The sequence below is a fragment of the Loxodonta africana genome, chromosome 1 (genome assembly GCF_030014295.1).
Source record: "Loxodonta africana isolate mLoxAfr1 chromosome 1, mLoxAfr1.hap2, whole genome shotgun sequence".
Lineage (NCBI taxonomy): Eukaryota > Metazoa > Chordata > Mammalia > Proboscidea > Elephantidae > Loxodonta > Loxodonta africana.
In genome coordinates, this window is record NC_087342.1 from 85,684,929 (window position 1) to 85,693,800 (window position 8,872).

The 8,872-nt window shown below is 47.2% G+C and overlaps 1 pseudogene; it reads right to left on the reverse strand.

The window, feature by feature from the left end:
- The window catches only part of LOC135232802 (patr class I histocompatibility antigen, B-2 alpha chain-like), a 53,681-nt pseudogene extending 46,691 nt beyond the window's left edge, over positions 1 to 6,990 (reverse strand).
- Positions 6,991 to 8,872: the final 1,882 nt, after the last annotated feature.

An 8,872-nucleotide genomic window follows, 5' to 3' on the forward strand; every position in this document is an offset into this window, starting at 1 on the left:
TTAAGGGTCTTCAGAAGGGCTCCTGCTGCTCCAAGGAAGAGGCTCCACCCTCATTTCCCTCTATCTTAGTTATCTAGTGCTCCTATAACAGAAATAACACAAGTGGACGGCTTTAACAAATAGAAATTTATTTTCGCACAGTTTAGGAGGCTAGAAGTCTGAATTTAGAGCGCCGGGTCTAGGGGAAGAAGTTCTGTCAGTGCTGGAGGAAGGTCCTTGTCTCTTCAGCTTCTCTTCCTGGTTCCTCGGAGATCTCCATGTGTCTTGGCACCTCTCTTACCCCATCTCTGCTTACTCACTTATTTAAATCTCTTTTATATCTCAAAAGAGATTGACTCAAGACACGTGTTACACTAATCCTGCCCCCCTAACATAACAAAGACAACCCATTCCCAAATGGGATTGTAAACATAGGCATAGAGGTTAAGATTATCAAGACATATTTTTGGGGACATGATTCAATCCATAACATCCTCCCTACTCCATCTCAGGGTGATAGGCTCAGGCAGCCCATCATGCTGCACATGGCACAAGTATCTCTGCTCCTCTCCAGAGGGCACCACCACGGCCACCCACTTCTGGAAGGTCCCGTCCCCTGCAGGACTAGTTTCCAGGTCTCTGTATCCTAAGTCTGGTCCTCACCGTCCCTTTGTCAGGTCAGGGTGATTTCGGCTGGGTAGAAGCCCAGGGCCCAGCACCTCAGTGTGACCTCACGGTCAGAGATGTGGTGATCAGTCACATGTGTCTTTGGAGGCACTGAAGGGTCAGAAAATTCAGGAACTCTGCATTACCTCTCATGGGCTACCTGAGCAGTGCTCATGTGATCATACTGAGAATGGACAGGGCAACTGGGCTGAGGGAGGGGGTGGGAAATTCAGACTTCGGCCTGGACCAGCGATCTGGGATAATCTATTTCTTGGAGAGTTCTAGAATCAGGGTGAGGCAGCCCAAAGTAGGAGGTTCCAGGTGTCTGAGGGGGAGAGCAGGGATTTCTAGTTCTGACTTGGGTGCAGGCTGAGAAAGTCAGAAAAGCTGGAATCAGACCTTCAGACTCATTGGGTGTGGGGCAGAGAACAAATGTTGAGGGAGAAAAGTTTCTGGTGGCTCCCATAGTCGATTTCAGGATCGAAAAGAACTGCTGATTAGTCAGGAATCATCTCCCCTACTACCTGCCTCCAGAGAAAGTGGATGCCTTAACTGTCTCTGACAGAAAAGAGGCCTCCTCTAGGCAAGTCATTCTATGTTACAAAAAAACAGTATGTGGAAATTCCACACCTATGGGAGGGGGTATTGTGGCGTCTACCTCATCCTCCTCCCCTCCTTTTGAGACATAGCAAGGGTGACACAAGCCCAGCTCAAAGGGAGTAGGGGAGGCGTCCTGTGGCTCCTAGTACCTGCGCACTGCAGTCTCTTTCCCTTTCTCCAGGTACCTACGGAGCCACTCCAGGCACTCTCCCTTAAAGTGGACCCTCAAGTGCTGTTGCTCTTTGGACTCCTCTCACTTGCGATGGGTGATCCGAGCGGCCATGTCCGCTGCTGTCCAGGAGCCCATGTCCTCATTCAGGGCGATGTAATCGGCACCCTCGTAGGCCAGTTGATAGAATCCACGGAGGAGGCGACCATCCGACCCCAATTCACAGCCATACATTCTCTGTGTGAGACCCTGGCCCCGCCCCACAGTCAACCACACCCCGAGGTCAGCCCCGCCCCCGAGGTCAGCCCCGCGCCAAAGGTCAGCCATGCCCTCACAATGGGCGGTGATGCATCAGAGTCAATTTGGTTCTGAACTGTAAAGGAAATCAGAACAGAGCCTGTCTACCTTTCTTGGTCCAAGGGCCTAGCGGGTCACAGGGACTCAGGGTGAGGCTCAGACCAGAGACTCGGGGCGACCCCTGGTCGTCCGTGGGGGCGAAGGGACTCGTGACCTACGACCCTGGCCCGGCACCACTCACCAGACTCCTTAAGGTTGTAGTAGCCGCGCAGGTTCCGCTGACCCACACCAAAGGATTGCGCAGAAACCTTGCAGACCCGCGCGTTAAGGTCCCAATACTCCGGCCCCTCCTGCTCCATCCACGGCGCCCGTGGCTCCTCCCTCGGATTCGCGGCGTCGCCGTCGAACCCCACGAACTGCGTGTCGTCCACGTAGCCGACGGAGATGTACCGGGGCTCCTCGTGGTTGGGCCGGGACACGGCTGTGTCGAAATACCTCAGGGAGTGGGAGCCTGGGGGCAGGGGGGGCGGTGCTGAGACCACCGACCACCACCTCCCCGCGCGGCGCCCGGGTCCGGGTCGATCGGGGCGGGGAGGTGCGAGGGGCTCCTGGGCAAAAAAGGGGCTGCAGGAGCAGGGCCCGTACGTAGGGGCGTGAGAGGAAGGGGTAGGGGCGAGGGGAGGGCAGTCAGGACGGGGATGGAGCAGGAGAACGCGGCTTCTCCAAGGTTCCTGCGTCCCCGCTGGGCGGTCCCTTCGCTGCTCCCTCCGCAGAGCTCGTTTCACTCTCGACCTCGCACTCACCCCATCCCCGCCCCGGGTCTGGGCCAGGGTCCCTGAGAGCAGCAGGAGGAGGGTCAGGGGTGCCATGACCTGACTACTGGGGTCTAGGGAGAATCTGCGTCCTGGCCAGACGGAGCGGACCCCCGATTATGGGAAAACGCGGTGACTGGCTTCTCCAGAAATCGGAGACCCAATTGGAGTGAGGACTGGGGCCGCTTCGTGTGTGTCCAGGGCTGAAGGAACTGACACAGGTTTTGAGAGGGAAAAGTAAAACTGGGAGACTGAGAAACCACAATGCTAGGCCTCTCCACCCCTAACGCCGCCATCCGGGCCTCAGAGGCAAGTCCAGGTGCTGGGACTGCCCTGACCCCGCTCCTCCTGTTCTGAGCCTTTGCTACACTGTGTCCTTGAGTCCTGGGCCGGGGCCGCTTAAGTCAGAGGTCCTTTTTAGTGTCAGGATCTCTATGTTATTGTTGCGTGCTCTGGCGTGGATTCATAGAGGCCCTACATGACAATAGAACTGCCCCATAGGGTCTCCTAGGCTGTAATCTTTGTAGGAGCAGATCCCCAGGCCTTCTCTCTTGTGGAGCAGCAGGTGGGTTCCAACCACTGACCTTTGGGTTAGCAGCCAGGAGCTCAACCATTGTGCCACTAGGGCTCCTTAGAATTTCTATTTGCTCTTTTTTTTTTTTTTTCTTACAAATTAGTGAAGAACCCAAAGTGGTTTTGTTTATGTGTGTTATATCTGTCGATATTAACCATATGAGAAATTAAAACAGAGTTAAAAATATTAAATTACTTTAGAATGACAATAACGCATTAAACATTAAGGGACATAATATATTTTCATGAAAAATATTTTCCAAAATAAAACAACGTAATGAGAAGAGTGGGTCATTTTACATTTTTGCATGGCTGTTTTTAATGTGTCAATAGAAGGCTTCTGGTTTTTCATATCTGCTCCAATCTGTTGGAATCCCTGATGGCTTAGTGGTTAAGTGCTAAGGCTGCTAACCAAAAGATTGGCAGTTCAAATGCACCAAGTGCTCCTTGGAAACTCTATGGGGCGGTTCCACTCTGTCCTATAGGATCGCTATGAGTCAGAATCAACTGGACAGCAATGGGTTTGGTTTTGGTCAGTCTATTGCTTTGTTGAGGTATATACAGAAAAATCCAGCGTCGCACAAATATGAAGTTGGAAAAGGGAGGAGCGTTATTAATACCTTTCCAAGTAATTGTGACTGTTCATCTTTGATACTTCACTAAAGCTATGGAAGTGGTAGTTTCTTAAAGGTTAGCTACAATTGGAAAACCTACTATTGAATATTTCATATTCTGTTCATTAAAACCCATAGGTCCATTTTACACATTGAATGAGTCTTGTACTAAGGCAAGAGTTTTTTAAAGGCATGGATTAGTTCACTGAGTATGCATGTCTTCTCATATTGACACATTTCATTACAAAATATCAAAAGGCCACATTTTCTTAGTATTATCACTCATCCCAGCTGAGAAGTTTGTAAATTTTGGAAAGCTGTCAAATTTGTGGTGGATACAAGTTTTCAAATATTCTAATCTCTTGAGAGATTACATTTTACCATTACCAACAATACTGTCAGTTGGTTTCCCTTAAATGACAAGCTTACCAATTGTTCATTTTTGAGAAAGTGTCAAATATCCAAAATAGTTTCTGCCATTCCTTCTTTCAAATAAAAATGATATTCCATTAAAAAAAGGCAAGTTCAGCGCACACAAATTATTTTCCTTGAGACAAACATCATACTTTGGAATGTAGGAGAAGTGCTTTATATACAAATGTCTTAGGCTGGGCTCTCTAGGGAAGCAAAACCAGTGAAGCATTTCTCTCTCTTTCACGAGAGATTTATATCAAGGAAATGGCTCACATGGTTGTAGAAGCTGCAAAATTCCAAGTCTGTGGGTCAGACTGGAGGCCTCTCTGGATAAACAAAACTGCAGGGACCGGTGAACCCAAGATCCAGACCATGGGGACTGACAAATCCCAAGATTGGCAGGCAAGCTGCTAGCTCAAGTCCCCAGAATCAGAGGCCAGACAAACAGAAGCCAGCTGCAAGATCCAGAGTGAGCAAAAGCCTGAGAGCCTTGCCAGAAATTCCACCTTCATTGGATGCAGGTCACACACCCAAGGATATTTCCATTCTACTGATAGCCTACTCACAGCATTTCCCATCATAAAGCTAATCGCATTATATCAGATCTCATCATGGGGGTGATCACATCATTATATGACTGCCAAACTACATCGTAACTGCCAAACCACCGAGAATCATGACCCAGCCTAGTTGACACACAACCTTAGTGATCATATTCCATCCTTTGTCAACTTGGCACCTGTATACATCTTAACCCATAAGTAATCTCTGAATAAAGATAATTATAAAGTCACACTAGCCCCTAACATGATACAACTAACGTGTACAACCAGAATTGCACTAGCCCAGTTTCCGTCTTATATTTTACAAGAAAACAAAAATGCTTGATGCACACATATAAGGTGGAATACCGGTAACAATTACAGTCCTTGTTTCAGCAACTGGTCACATGGTCATAACTGGTATCTTGAACTACCTTCTTCTACCACTCACTCCGTATTCCCTTTGCCCTCAGCAAGCACCTTAGCTGGTTGTGGTTCTTTGCTTGGTTGTGGTTCTTAGCATTCCTGAAGGGTCTGGGCAATTAGTAGTCATGTTGGAACTGGGTTGCTGTAGTCTTCTATTGTCTTTTATCACAGGGCATGGTAGTACTAAGAGACGCCCTAAAGGATCTCTTGCATTCCAGAAATACTCTTCTTTGCCTCTATTATGTAATATCAATCTGATTTCATCTTGGTAATCAGGATCAATCACACCAGCCAGTAGGGTAACTCCCTTTTTTGCCTTTTGATCCAGAGACTTATGGGGCCCAAAGTGGCCAGGTGGCATTCTTAACTTCCAGTTCCATGGAATCAGTGATGTGTCTCCAGGTGAGAACATTCCTTCCTTTGGAACTAAGACCTCTAGACTTGCAGAGCATAGGGCTGACGGAACAGGAAGCAAAAATTTTGCAAATGGGTCAGTAGGGGTAATAGTGAGTGGTGCCACTTCCATTCCCACCCCTTGATTCCTGCACCCATGAATTCTGGCTATGGGAGAAACAACAGCATATATTGGACACTTGTTTAGAGGATATATAGCCTCCTGGAGAAGATTGCCCAAACAGTGCAAGGTACTGCCTCCTAGCTGGTGCTGTAATTATGTCTTTAAAAGGCCATTCCATTGTTCTATCAAGCCAGCTGTTTCAGGACGAGAGGAAATATGGTAAGACCAGTGAATTCCATGAGTGTAGGCTCATTGCTGCACTTCATTTGCTGTGAAGAGAGCCCCTTTATCTGGGAGGAGGCTATGTGTGATACCATGATGGTGGATAAAGCATTCTGTAAGTCCACAGATGGTAGTTTTGGTAGAAACATTGCTTACAGGAAAGGCAAATCCATATCCAGGCAAGTGTCTATTACAGTAAGAACAAAATGCTGCCCTTTTCATAATGGAAGCAGTCCAAAGTGATCAACCTGCCACCAGGTTGCTGGCTGATCACCTCAAGGAATAATGCCATATCAGGGACTCAGTGTTGGTCTCTGCTGCTGGCAGATAGGGCACTCAGCAGTGGCTGTAGTCGACTCAGCCTTGGTACATGGAAGTTCATGTTGCTGATCCCATGAGTAACCTGTATCCCTGCCACCATGGCCACTTTGTTCATGAGCCCATTGGACAATGACAGGAGTAGTTGGGGAAAGATGATGATTGGTTTCCATAGAACACATCATCCTATCCACTTGAATGCTAAAATCTTCCTCTGCTGAGGTCACCCTTTGGTGAGCATTCACATGAGACACAAATATCTTCACTTCTTTGGCCCATTTGGAGAGGTCTATCCACGTATCTCTTCCCCATACATTCTTGTCTCCAATTTTCCAATTCTGTTCTTTTGAAGTCCCTGGCCATCCAGCCAAATGATTGGTCACAGCCCATGAATCAATATACAACCACATACCTGGCCATTTCTCCTTCCAAGCAAAGTGAACAACTAGGTGTACTGCTTGAAATTCTGCCCATTGGGAAGATTTCCCTTCACCACTGTCCTTCAGGGAGGTCCCAGAAAGGGCCTGTAGTGCTGCCACTGTCCACTTCCAAGTGGTGCCTGCATATCGCTTAAAACCATCTGAAAACCAGCCAACTGATCATAAGTAACTCCCCATGAGGCCATAGGTGTAGACTGGAAGATGGAAGGTAAAGTGACAGGGGTGGAGACCATGGACATCTGAACCAGATTCTCATGCAACTTACGTGTGCTTTCAGGTCCTGTTAAGACCTGATCTCGTATACACCACTTCCATTTAATGATGGAGTGCTGCTCCGCACGTCCAACTTCATGGCTCTGTGGGTCAGACACCAAATTCATGACGGGCAGCTCAGGGTGCATGGTGACTTGATGGCTCGTGGTTAAGTGTTCAGTCTCTACTAAGGCCCAGTAATAAGTCAAAAGCTGTTTCTCAAAGGAGAGTAGTTATCAGCGGAGGATGGCAGGGCATTGCTCCAAAACCCTCAGGTTCTGCACTGTGATTCACTAATAAGGGCTTCCAAAGACTCCAAACAGCATCTCTATCGCCACTGACACTTCAAGCACCATTGGATCAGTCAGATCACGTGGCCAAAGTGGCAGAGTCACTGAAATGGTAGCCTGAACCTGTTCCAGAGCCTTCTCTTGTTCTGCCCCACTCAAAACTAGCAGTTTTTCAAGTCACTTGATAAATAGGCTGAAGTAGCACACACAAATGACGCATATGTTGCCTCCAAAATCCAGAGGCCCACTATGTGTTGCACATCCTTTTTAATTGTGGGAGGGGCCAGAGGCAATAACTTCTCCTTCACTTTTTAAGGACTATCTTGACATGGCCCACGCCACTGGACCCCTAGAAATTTTACTAGGAAACTCCATTGGCATTAAGCAGATTCCAACTCATAGCGACTCTGTAGGGCAGAGTAGAACTGCCCCATAGGGTTTCAGGGAGTGCCTGGTGTATTCAAACTGCCAATCTTTTTGTTAGCAGCTGTGGCTCTTAACCACTACACCGCCAGAGTTTCCACCAAGGTGGAAGTCACCTGAATTTTTGTGGGATTAATTTTCTACCCTCTAGTGTGCAAATGTTCTTCCAATAAGTCCACAGTCATTGACATTTCTTCCTTATGTGGCCCAGTCAGCATAATGTCATCAATGTAATGGATCAGTGTGACATCTTGTGGAGGGGAAAGGTGATCAAGGTCCCTGCAGGCTAAATTATGACACAGGTCTGGAGAGTTGGTACATCTTTGAGGTAGGGCACAGAATATGTATTGCTGTCGTTGCCAGCTGGAGGCAAACTGCTTCTTGTTTGAAACAGGTATGGAGAAAAAGTCATTAGTGAGATCAATACCTGCATACCAGGTTCCAGGAGGTGTATTAATTTTCTCAATGAAACTATATCTGAAACAGCAGCCACACTTGTAGTCACCACCTGGTTAAGTTTTCAATAATCCATTGTCATTCTTCAAGATCCATTTGTTTTTTGCACAGGCTAAATAGGCAAATTGAATGGGGATCTGGTAGGAATCACCACTCTTGCATTCTTCAAATCCTTGATGGTGGCAGTAATCTCTCCAATACCTCCAGAAATGTGGTATTGCTTTGGATTTACTATTTTCCTAAGTAGGGGTAGTTCTAAGGTTTTCACTTGGCTTTTCCTACCATAATAGCCCATACTCCACTTGTCAGGGACCCAATATGGGTGTTCTGCCAGTTACTAAGTATATCTATTCAATTATGCATTTTGGAACTGAGGAAATCACTACAGGATGGGTTTAGGGACCCACTAGGCCTACTGTGAGATGGACATGAGCTAAGACTCTATCAATAATCTAACCTCCATATGCCCCCATTCTGACTGGTGGGCAACAGTGACTTTTTGGGTCCCTTGAATTTAGTGTCATTTCAGAGCCAGTATCCAGTAATCTCCAAAAAGTCTGATTATTTCTTTTTCCCCAGTGAACTGTCACTCTTGTAAAACCCCGTAGATCCCTTTAGGGAAGACTGGGAGAAAGATTAACAGTATAAATTTTTGGTAGTGTAGTGGGGTTGTTCCTCAAGGGATGCGGCCTCCCCTTCATTTAAGGGGTTGTGAGTCTTTAATCTCACTCAAGTCTGGGAATTGATTGAGGGGCCATGACTCTCTATTTAAGTGCTATGAGTTAGACTGCTGGTCACTTGACCTAGAAATCTTCACTTGTACAGATCAAGTAAATATTTAGTAGATTTCCTATGTATTTCC